This window comes from Corapipo altera, unplaced genomic scaffold, assembly GCF_003945725.1.
Source record: "Corapipo altera isolate COAL_440 unplaced genomic scaffold, ASM394572v1 1, whole genome shotgun sequence".
NCBI lineage: Eukaryota > Metazoa > Chordata > Aves > Passeriformes > Pipridae > Corapipo > Corapipo altera.
Genome location: NW_020884873.1, coordinates 40,046,923 through 40,059,703, shown reverse-complemented (window position 1 = coordinate 40,059,703; position 12,781 = coordinate 40,046,923). Strand labels below are relative to the sequence as shown.

The window sequence follows — 12,781 nt, the reverse complement described above, 5'->3', positions numbered from 1 at the left end:
GGAAACATGACATTATTGTACTATAGACAGGTTGGAACAGTGATAGTATTTGATTTAACTCCCAAAAGATCTAGTTCCTGGGGGAAAAAAATTCCATCAATGTCTCTTGATGTAAACATACACAGCAACAAAGATACAAACTTGAACTCAGGAAGTCCCTAAGCTTTAAATTGCTGAAAATGAGAACAATGCACTGGAATTGTCATTTGTTTGTGCTGTTTTCATACTTATTTTGCAAAAGCAACCATCATTTGTCTGCTATTAAAAATTTGGGCTGACCAGATTTTTAGTCTGCCCCAACATGGCTGTTGCATTATTTTGGTAAGTGCATTACATTGTCATATTCTGTCATCTTATTTTTTCAGGGAAAGTCAGTAGAAATATAAATATTTAACTCTTACAAGATTTGCAGTGAAGTCTGTTTCTCTGAAATATGTTTCCTTAAAAACGATTGTTGCATTAGAACATTAGTTTGTTCTCTTTATTACCTGATATGAATGCAATTAACTTGTGTACATACTAATAGCAGCATCAGTGGACAAAGATATACTTCAGTACAAATGAAAAAACTCTCAGTAGCCCACATACCCTAACTTATCCTGAATTTTCTTTCAGCTGATATAAAATCCAACCTAGAAGTTTAAAGGAAATAAAATATAAAATAGGAATACAAACAAGTTTACTGATGACACAAAGCTGAGAGGAGTGGCTGATACCCCGGAGTGTTGTGCAGCCTTTCAGAAGGACTTCAGCATGTTGAAGAGATGGGTAGAGAAAAACAGTCTGAAATTTAACAAAGGCAAATGCAGGTCCTGCAACTTGGAAAGAATAAGCCCAGGCACCAGCATAGGCTGGGGGTTGAACTGCTGGAAAGCAACTCTGCAGAGAAGGACCTGGGGGTCCTGAACAAGCTGTCCATGAGCCAGCAGTGTGCCCTGGTGGCCAAGAAAGTCAATGGTGTCTTGGGCTGTATTAGGAAAAACATTTCCAGCAGGTCAAGGGAGGTGAGCCTGCCCCTCTGCTCAGCCCTCCTGAGGCCACATCTGGAGTGCTGTGTCCAGTTTTGGGTTCTTCAGTACAAGAGAGACAGGGAGCTCCTGGAGCAGGTCCAGTGGAGGGCAACAAAGATGCTTAAGGGACTGGAGCATCTCTCTTGTGAGGAAAGGCTGAGGGAGCTGGGCCTGTTCAGCTTTGAGAAGAGATAACTGAGAGGGGATGTCATCAATATCTACAAGTATCTGAAGGGAGGGTGTCAAGAGAATGGAGCTAGGCTCTTGTCAGTGGTGCCAAGAAATAGGATGAGAGGCAGTGGGCAGAAATAGATGCACAGGAAGTTCCACCTAAATAAGAGGAACAGCTTTACTATGTGAGTGACTGCGCACTGGAACAGATTGCCCGGAAAGGTTGTGGAACCTCCCTCACTGGAGATATTCAAGAATCATCTGGACAGAATCCTGTGCAATGTGCTCTAGAATGATCCTGCTTGAGCAAGGAGGTTGGACCAGATGACCTACTATGGTCCCTTCCAACCTTACCCATTCTGTGATTCTGTGGAGTTCAGTGCTCCACACAATGGAGGAGGCCAAGATCCTCTGCAGATAGAAATGCATTATGCAGCATATATATACAACACAATATAGGTTATATATTGTTTACAGGTAATTTTTTAAAATATATGACTAGGCCTAATGACTGAGATAGCTCAATGGGACGAAGAAAATCACTGGACACAATGTAAGAAACCACTGGATGTGGCAGTGGCACAGCAAAGAGCAAAAAAATTTATAGGTAGTGACATGAGACTGTCTGTGTCCACGGGTGTATAAGAGGGAATTACGGGAAAGATGGTCAACTTTGCAGACAATGGGGGTTCAGTGATATTTTAGGGATTAAATTCCTCAAAGGTCAGCAATGCCTAGTGCAAAGGTATTAATGCTAACACATAAGGGAGCACCAGTGCAACAGGCATGCTGAAACTGGGATCAGTGGTGGTACAGAAAGTATCAGCAGGTTGTTTCTTTGAGAGTGGGGGTGGGAAAAGGGAAGTACAGAGGTGGTGAAAAAAGGGGTCAAAACCTAGGAAAACAGAGAACAAAGTCTGCACATTTCAACAATTGATACTGCTGTTAGGGCCACATGAGTGTTGAACCTATTTCTGCAGTGAGGAGGATGGGAATGGTCTCCCTGGCTTGCAAGGTTAAAACTTGGACTTGATGGATTGTGGGGTCTGATGTCACTACATCAGTGCCTGTTTGAGCCTGGCAGGCAGCTGTTATGATCCATTTATAAAGAGACAACTGCCTAAATTAAGATGCAAACGAGACCATACGGCAAAGTCAATAGTATGGATTTTATTTAACAGTAAATGTGAGGTGGAGAGATAGAAAGAAATAGGAGAAGGGGTGGGGGAAGAGAAAGAGACAGGTTAAGTAGAAAGATATCACCACCCTGTGGATTCTGTGGTATCCTACTGGTCCTTCTTCACCCTGATCTTCTCAGAGGTGGCATCCCAGAGTCATTCTTTTGGGGTATCACCTTTATACAGTCCAAGTGCCAGGTATCCATGGGATGTAGATGCCATTCCCATAACTTGAGATGGCATGTGTAACTTGTGCCCTTTCCCACTGCTTGACACTGCAAACTTTTGTCCAGATAGGTTACCCAGATCTGCCTCACCAGACCTGGAATTAGCATCTTCCTGCTGTTACTGTCTGAGTTTATCTCAAGTTCCCACAGTCCACACAGTGGGAATTTTTTGTCCAGTGGCTTATCTTACAGCAAGTTCCTTCTGTGGCTTTGACAGTGTTTTGAGACAAGAAACTGCATTCTTTTAATATTCAGTATATTCAGCATATTCAGTAAAAACTTCTTTGGGGCCAGTAGGAAGTAGAAAGTGGAGGCAACGTCTGTTTCCACTTGCTAAATAAATGATCGGGCTAAATTGCATTTTTATTTACCACTTGCTTAATGGGGCCTTCAGTTCATTTTTCTAGCATTGCTTTCTGCAGAAATTCATTACAGTAAATAATGTTGTGGGTTTTTTCCAGGTTCTAAGTTATAACCCATGTCATTTTCTAAAATTCACATCTCATAGGTTGAAGTCAGATAAAATAGTATGCTCATATGCCTACAATTTTCATATGCACCCATCCTCAGTATATACACAGATGAGTATCAGATGCAGTAGTTTTCAAAAAAGTTTTCAAAATTGACACCTTTAGTATCATGTGCTTGCATAAAATGACCTGACTAAATATAGATTTGTCTATATATTCCAGGTTATATTATATTAAATAATCTACAATCCAATCCCTTTCCTCTTCTCAAACTAAGAAAGTGACAAGCACCTGTATTTCCCCATATTTGCCTGGACTCTTACTATTTTCTTGATTCATCCTCCCTATAAGAAAATAATTACTTCAAACTTCCAGACTTCAAGAGCTACATGGCAACTACCACTTGAAAGATTACTAAAATATAATCACATATAACCATAATTCTACTGGATATTTGATACTTTATGTCAATTAAAAATGAAGATTAAAGATTTTGCATAGGAAAATAGAGTAGATTCACAGCCCTGTGCTACTCAATAGTCAGATTCTGAATCGCATCAGTACACATAAATACCTTTTTCCACAGGCTTTTCTTCTCTGGTTTAATTGAAAAGGCTTGAAGAAAGTTTGTTGTGCATGTAAATTGTGAAGGTAATGATAGGATATTGGTGATATTTTTATACTAAGCACGGTAGTGATTTTTTCACTGACCAGCTACAAGGCATTTTTTTCGCTAGGCGCTTCAGAGTGCTCGCAAAACACAGCTGATATCCTTTTCACATCCATCTGGGGTCTGCTATGACACTGCTTTCTTTGTTACAACTTAGGGACTTTTCACAATAAAACTGTGGCCCAAAATGTCTTATTGTCATTCAGTTCCTCTTCTTAAAGTTCTGTTTCTTCTCTCCCTCTTTTGCTCTTTACTGTGGAAATACTTGACATCCTTTCTATGGAGTTGCTCATTTCATGCCAACAGAGAAAATAGACTTGGCAGGTAGTTTGGCAACAATTGTTCATATCCAAACAGTAATTGAATTTTGTTTGTTGTCATAATGGAAGGAGCCAACACCATGCCGACAATGGGCACCAAATTACATTACTCATTTCATTGCTTATGCTCCAATCCACTTATCTGGATATAAAACTCTACAAGCTACATAGGTGGGAAGGGGAGAGAGAAGGAAAAGACTGAGGACTCAGTATGACTGTGACTATATGAGGTGGCTTGCTGCTGTCAGATTAAGAACTAGAGCTGTTTTCCCTTTATTCAGATCCTTTCTCAAGAAAATACACCATGCTTTGATTTCAGACAAGCATTTTTTGCTTGTTTCATATTATCAACTCTACAATTTTCAGGGCAATAATTTCAGATTACTGTCTGGGGAACTTATCTGCAATATTTATTTTTCAATGGACCAGACACTCCATTTTGGCAACTGTGTGGAACACCAGCTGGGAATTGTGCTCAGTTTTTCTTAATCACAAGCAGTGTAATTGACTCTGTATGTAACACAAGAGACACTTTTGTGTCTGTTACAATATGACACTTGCCACCAAGATTTCGAGGGTTATTTACTAACACTTCTTTCAGATGTGAATAACAATAAAGCAAGGAGTCTGACAGTCCTGTTTCCCCATCCCTAGTCCCTACAGTATATTTAATCCCTGTTAGGTGTGTTAACTGTTTCAATAAATTAACAGGGACCACTAGAGACACAGAGGGAGGAGAGCAGACTGAAGTCAGGACACACATTTCGGTGTCGTGCACACTTCTGCACAAGTGGATGCAAATGGATCCTACCTACATCCATGGGTGAGAACAGAACAGCCTGAAAAGAGGAAGAGTACTGAGAGGAAAGGAAAAAGTCTCTCAAGTGCTGACAGACTCTGAAAACTTGTCGTCCTGCTCTCTCCTCAAGAATGGAAGACTTAGATCCTGCTGAGTGTGTGCAAGGCCACCAGGTCATGCTGGCACCAAGGAGGGGGCTGTGCAGCTCAGTCCACATCTGAGGTGCCAGTGGCAGCTGTGCAGAGACACCAGCTCTGCATGTGCTGCTGAGGAAACCTGAGACCTCTGAGGGACTCTGCACACCTGCCCAGAGGCCATGGTCACACCAGTGCAGCTCCTTGGTGAATGAACAGCTGGGCTGGACTGGGAGTGACAGCGTGTGTTGCAGTGTCTGTGTGATAGTGTGTGCCTGTGGGGGTGAGAACAGGGGGAGGAAACAAGCAAATATACCATGCAAATATCTGCTTTTAATAATGCTGCCTTAATTGCTTCAATAATAAGAGTCTAACAAAATACATTCCAATAAATATTTTTGTGATCTGTTTCTTCCCCCAACTCTTTCTTCTATCAATGAAGGGTGTGTGAAAAACATACACACATTTCGTTATGTGTTCAAGAGTTAAGAGTTATTTGCTACAGTAAGTATGACTGCTAGAAAAGATTTTAGGAGTTTTGGGGCAGCTTTCCAATGCTTTGTAGAAGAAGTTACACTACTGAAAGGAAAAGTTTCAGGTTAGCTCTCTAACTGACTTAATATTGTGAGTTAGAATTTAACTGACTTCACTGAGATTGAAAGGAAGTCATTTAGGACAGGAATTGCTGGTAAGTGTAATGGATGCATTACAAGCTGGTTTCAATTTCCTTTATTGAAGAAGTTGTAAGAGCAATGTCATTTCAAAGCAGACTTTTTGCATTTGGACCAAATTAAGAGGCCATTCTGTGTTTTCTTCTAACACATCAGTGCTTGGTCACTTTTGAAATCATTTGGCCTTTGCAACTGCCAATATTAAAACAAAGAGCAGTTACTAGTGAATGAAGCAGTAGGCTTATTTTGGACACTACAGTATGCCAAATCCATCTTTCTTTGGAAGAAAATGACCTAGTTATGTCTGAACATGAAACTGTGATTTCTGTGTGAACCACAGGATTAAAGAGTGCTGTTTTCCTTTTTCTTATTATCTTCAGTCTTCAGGGTTCCTAAACTGTGGGTGAGAATGAAGTTGACCTGTGAGGCCAATCTATTATCCCCCTCAATTCAAGGAAACCTCTGAGAAAAACTTGAAAAATATTGGTACTCTCTATTCTCTTTGAGACACAGAAGAGAGAAAGGCCTCAAAAGAATGGAAAGTCCTTTTTGTTTTTTGTTTAAATTTACTGTAAGGCAGTAAATTTACCAAAATCCCGGAGAAAAGTGTTGCAAAATTAGGCCCCATGAATTTAAGAGAACTGGCCAAAATGCGTCAGAATAATCAGAGCCCCTTGTGTCTGTAGAAACTTCTATATCATTTGTGAGGTTTTGTAAAATATGCAAACAATTTTATGAGTTTATTTTGCCTCTTGAATTTTTTTCTTTGTTTTTTTCTTAGACAAACTGTATTTGATCTTATTCTGGACCTTTTCCCTTGAAGTCTGCTACCCTGGCAGCTCCAGAGGAGAGGAAATATTCCAGAAGTTTTCTGAAAAGGAAACGTAACTGTCAGACAATGAAATGACCCCTGGGACTTGAAATTAACATACAGGGCAATTGAGAGAAGGTAGGAATACAGCATCTCAGAAACCTGTAGATCTAAGATGCCCTTACTCGTAGGGTATGGGAAATTTAAAGGGGAGAAACCAAGTGTATCCTGATATTCTCTCAATTAAGATTAGCCTAATACACCGATGTAGGTCTTATCTTCCTGCTGCCTGAGATGGGATCTTCTTTGGTGGGAGCATGTTCTCAGCCTTTACTTTTCTTCCCATCTCTCTCCCCAGCAGTAGCTACTGGTCTGACCTCTATGGTCCAGGAGCCTTCTCCGCTCCCCTGTCCCCAGTGCCATGCAGCTACTCAGTTCCTGAGTGGAGTTCCACCTTTGTTTCCTTAGCCTTTTTCTTAAATTAGGCAAAATTAGTACATTTGATCATGATTTGTGACACATTGCTACCAAAGTGGGAAGATAATATGCATTTCAGGAAAACTGCACCATTCTGCCTTCTGAAAAAACCTAGTTGTGTAAGAACTCATCGAAAAGCTGTGCTGTGATCTGCGAATGACTCAGTCTCTCCTCTCCTTTACAGGTGTTGGATAAGGTATTAGGGGCTGATAACTGATGTTGCAGTAAGCCCTGAAAGCATGGCTACACTTGGTAAATAAGAATACTTTGCATAATTTAATGCAAACATATCAGTGAATCTAATCATGAACAGAAAAATGGTACACTGCAAAATGGCTAATATTTTCTTCTTTTCAATGCATTTCAGTTAGATTAATAAGGCATTAATAATTATTAAGTTGCTTTTCTGTTGAATGTGTCTAAAAAATACCTTGGACCTGGATCTACAAATAAAACTCTGGCCGATTTCTGGAAGAATTATACCTCTCAGTACCTCAAATGCTTGTTCAGATTGAATATAATGAAAAAACACTAAAAATAAAATTATTTGTTTTGTTATCTTCTTAAAGACCATTCTAATTATTGAAGATTGAAAAGGGTTTTAATTCTAATTTAGGAAAAGCAGGTAGACTTGTCAATAGGGAATGAGTCTCTGTCTCTACTTAGCAGCGAGATTTTACTTTTTTTTGTTCTCTTTGTAATATTTGATTTTTCTCTCCTTACAATATTTATACTCATGAGTTTTCTGAAAGGTAGAGAAGTGTATTGTCACTATTTTACACATCAGGAACTGAACAGTATAGAGACAAAGAGGTAGATCTAAGCATTTTATCAGCAATATTTTAACACCTGCCTTTATGATACAGAGCTAATTTGTCATCCTCAGCACTATGTTCAGCATCTTTGTTGCCTGTCTGCAATTACTTGACACTAAAGAATAGATTCCTCTGACAAGTTGCATGTTGAACAAAAAACCACTTAAAGTGTCTAATAAAAACATTTAAAGATTTTAGTGCTCATAACTTAGCTGTTGATCAGGACTTACTGACTCTAGTTAGACAATAGTCACTGGAGAAAAACAGGAACTTACAAAATATGTTTCACTGGACCAAAATATGATGTCTATTTCTCTCGGTTTCTTTCCAGGGTCCTGAGAATGACTAGTTCAGATGTGGACAACTCCTGTGTAAATACCAGTGTGAAGCCTGTCAAGGTCCACACCAGTTAGACTGGATTGTTAAACTTGTCAGAATTTGAGCTGATGGGCATACAGGGAAAGATAGACAGGGTTTAGGCACCTGCATTTTGTACACTTACCCCAACTGAAATGCCTAAATCATATGTCTAGAGCATGTGGCTGAGAAGGTTTTATGACTGGATTTCCTGAGTTGTTGTGCTAAATGGCAAATTTGAGGCTACATATTTTCTACAATAATTAAGGGAGACAGTGTCAGTTAAGCAACCCATAATCCATTGCAGTGTTGGATTAGGTCCCCTGCGACTCCTTAGTCTTGATTTCGGTCTCCTATGAGTAATAGGCTACAATTTTCTTCTACTGTCTTGGCTCTGGGTCTCTGTTAACTAAGGGGCAAAAAAGGTCTCTTAAGCCTTTTGTGGACCAAGTCATTGCCTCAAGTTGGAGCAGATCTCATCTCTGCATCTCTGGAGAGATTGGTAGGGTGGGTGTTCAAGCAGATCACAGCAATCTTTGACACACAACCTAGAGCTGTTTTGCTTGGCCAGACAAATACAGCCTGTGGACAGTGATGCTTGCCCTGCAAACACAGACCTCACACAAATCACAGCTCAGTCCCACTCATCCAGTTTACATCAGCCAATTCACATGGCCCCTGGAAATAGAAAACTCACTGTGATCATGGCTGACAGCTCCAGCTCCTACATGTGGCAATTCCTCTCCTCAGATTACTGCTTCCATATGGTGTTGCAAACCTGAGCATTGTGTTCTTCCTGAGGGGCACTATTTATTGTTTTCTGAATAAGGTGCTACCTTATTATTTAGCTCTTAATGGATTTAAGTAGTCAGTTCCAGGTGGAGACATGCAGTGAAGTCTCCTTTGTCCAGGTGGGTAGGTTTTGTGTGCTGTTGTGGGGATTCACTCAGAGCCTGAGTGCAGTTCATGAGACAAAAAAAACCAAACAAAAAAATCCCTGTGACTTTATGAGTGTTATGTTTTACCAGTTCAGCACAGTCTGTTCATTATATTTGTATAGGTAGAATGATACAGAGTGATTGGCAGAACAATAAAAGATTGAGTCCTAGGTTTTCTCTCCGACTGTTCAGAATTACAAACTCTGATTTTTATAATAGAATCCTGAAAGTCTTCCCACGAATGTTTCACCCAGTACAATCATAGAATCATAGAATCAGCTGGGTTGGAAGGGACCTTCGAGATCATCAAGTCCAACCCTTCATCCACTACCGCTGCAGTTACTAGCATAGATTCAGACCCTGAATAGAAGACATACACAGATCTATAAGAGCTTCTTACCTGCAGCAAACTTCACAGCTAGAGTATTAATGGAAAGTATCTTCAAAAAGGACATGAAATTATGTGGATTAATTTTAAAAATAAATTAATGTTCAGAGATAAGATTTTGGAACACCTAATGAGTGTTACTACTGACTTTGTAATAGTTCCTGTATTCCTTTTTGCTATGCAAGTTGACATAGTATGGTATAATATTTATGTTTACAATAATTTTCCTGATTTTGGTTTACAATTTTTTTTTTGCCAGCTACAGTTATTGATTTGAAATATAGAAAGTCAAAATAATGAATATCAAGAAGCAGTAGGATGTCACAGCTTACATTAGAATTTATACAATCTTTTCTTGAATCGTAATTAAACACCCTAACACCACTGAAGATTAAAAAAAATAATCCTATCAGATCTATACAAGGCGATACTCAGAAATAAAACTTACACAAAAGTGCAAATCTACTTCAATCAAACACCTCTTTACCTCTTTTAAGTTCACAAGATAGCCTTGAGTTGAGGAAGAATTTTCAGAAATCAGAAGTTATGAAAACAAATCCCTGCAAAGCCTGGCTTATTACTAGCCTTTGGAAACAATTAGACTGTTGTTGAGATGGCTGTACTGTAACTGTCAATCTGGGAGAAGCTTCAATATATTAATGGAAAATGTATTTTAAGTACAGACGTATAATAAAGACATCATCTTTGTTTATATGACAGGCATAGTTGCTGTCATTCAGTGTGTACATTCTTATGCATGACTGCACATGTATATTTACATAAAAGCAATCATTAAATTGGTTTGCTGGTTTTGTTCCTCTCTTTTTCTTGTACAGAAGAAGTGAAATTCCTCTTAGATGTTGACAGCATAAAGGATGCATACAAACATCCTTTAGGAGGGTTAATTTTATTTTTTTGGGATTTTGATTTTTCAGTATCTTTACCTATCACAAATGAAGCCAGGTATCTATTATTTCTTGTACCTTCCTGCACATACTATATAATAATGGATTTATTTTTGTCCAGTTTCATTTCAGATAGCCTTTTCTTTTAATGTAACTTATTACTAGAGAAAGATTTAGAGTATTTTTTTAAATAGAAGATTGCCTAAGTGAGAAAATTATAGTTTCTCATACACATTGTAAGAAATCTGGGTTGGAACAGAGATTTCTGTCATACAGTATGATAAAGCCTAATTGTACATGTCATGTTGAATAATACTTCTTTTATGATTTCTTGAGAGGAAACCATCACAAGCATCAAAAATAAGGATGGAACAAACCTATACAGTTGTTCACATAGCCATTCTTAGCAGTTTCTGGAGGGAGGGGGGCCTTGTTTCTCCTCCAAAACCAGCACCTGTAGAAAAACCACCATGGGAGAAAGGAGAAAACATCTGTGCTGAAGAGAAAGAATAAGAAAATGTGTGATGCATGCATGGAGAGAAATTAGGGTAGCAAATTTGAAATAGTGGTTCTCAAAAATTCTGCATAGATGCCAAACATGCCCTGAAGCATCTAAATTCTATAGAAACACATTTTTTACTCTCTACATGAAAATATGTATTTAAATTGGTAAAAACCATCCAAGTAGAGAAATGTCATCTTTATCCTACAAAACACAAGAATTTTTTAATGTGTATTCCCCTCTAACTCTCACATCCATGATGCTTAATCTTGTATTTTAACTAATTCACATGAAATGCAGATATCACAATTGAATCATTGAATTGAGTCTAGACTACAGGTTTGTCTTCCCCAGAGTAAGTGTCCTAGCCCCCAGGAAATAATCTTGCTCCCATGGATATTTTGCCTTGGTAGCAGGACTGCAGAAAAGCTGTTCTGCCTGTGAAACAACATCCTTTCTCCCCTATACATATGTAGACATATGTTCTATTCTCCTCTCCCTCGTATTTCCTCTGCTTCCACCAGTAGAAGTAACCACCTTCAGCAGTGGTGACTGAGAAAACCCCAAACACACTTACAAGTATTTACAAGGAAATGCTGAAAACTGAAATACTTTCGGTTCTAAAAGAAAACAGAAATTATATTTTCCTGAAGGACTGCTCTAAACTCAGACCAATTACTTAAAATAGTGCATCAAGCACCAGGAAATTCTTTCTGTCCTTTTGAAAGTGAGAAGCAAAATCTGCTCTCATTTTGAAAAAAACAGGGCCATATGGAGCAAAGTTTTCCTTTCTAGAGTCTTTGGAATGAAAAATCTTGAGAAAGAAAATTACTTTCACTGTCTAAACTTTATAGATGGGTAGGATTTAAACCATACCAATGTTCTCAGCATTGTGATATATTAATTTGGATCCCTCTGTATACAAGATACAGGTCTTTTTTAACACGGTTCTGAGATACAGAAGTCACATATGGACCCTGCATGTTATGCTGCAGCATTGAGTGTCTGAAGCTCCAGGGCTGAACTCTGAACATTAGAACATTGATATATCTTTGGACAGAGAAGGACAGTTGTCAGGACATAAGTTGAAGAAATGGAAAAGAAGAATGGAACAGACTACAAAGATATAGTTGCAGGTTAACAGAGAGAATAAAGGTAAGGGAAAAGAGAAAACAAAGCAAATGAAGACTGTTTTTCCTTGAAAGAAGAAGAAACAGTGTGTTGTATTCCTAGAGTTGCTTTGTCATTCCTAATAGCTAGAAAAATATGTGGTCTTAAAGGATCGTGAAATGTCCCTAGTTTGCCATTAGGAAGGCCATTTCTTTCTGCCTTTTTTTTTATTATTTGTTTGTTTGTTTGTTTTGATTTGGTTTGGTTTGTTTTTTGGTTTTTTTTAGGGTGGGAAGGGTTACACACAACACAGAATCACAGAATATGCCAAGTCGGAAGGAACTCACAAGTCCAACCCTTAGCCCTGTACAGGACCATCCCCAAGAGTCACACCATGTGCCTGAGAGTATCATCCAAATGCTTCTTGAACTCTGTAAGGCTTAGTGCTGTGACCACTTCCCTGGGGAGCCTGTTCCAGTATCAAAACACCCTCCAGGTGAAGAACCTCTTTCTAATATCTAACATAATATCCCCTGACACAACTTCAGACCATGCCCTTGAGTCCCGTCACTAGTCACCACAGACAAGACATCAGCGTCTGCCCCTCCTCTTCCTCTCATGAGGAAGTTGTAGACTGCAATGAGATCTCCCCTCAGTCTCCTTTTCTCCAGGCCCTCCTGGCTGCCAGGGCACTGCTGACTCTTATTCAACCTTCCATCGACCAGGACCCCCACGTCCCTTTCTGTGGCACTGCTTTCCAGCATCTCATTCCCCAGTCTGTATGAACATCCCAGGTGCAGAATCTGGCACTCTCCCTTGTTGAACTTC

At 39.2% G+C, this 12,781-nt stretch overlaps 1 long non-coding RNA gene across 1 annotated transcript; it reads left to right on the top strand.

Annotated features, from left to right (window-relative positions):
* Positions 1-5,131: 5,131 nt before the first annotated feature.
* On the top strand, positions 5,132-9,061 carry LOC113957467. Its single transcript, XR_003531165.1, has 3 exons — positions 5,132-5,186; positions 7,123-7,190; positions 8,085-9,061. It is a non-coding gene; the product is annotated as an uncharacterized LOC113957467 (long non-coding RNA).
* Positions 9,062-12,781: the final 3,720 nt, after the last annotated feature.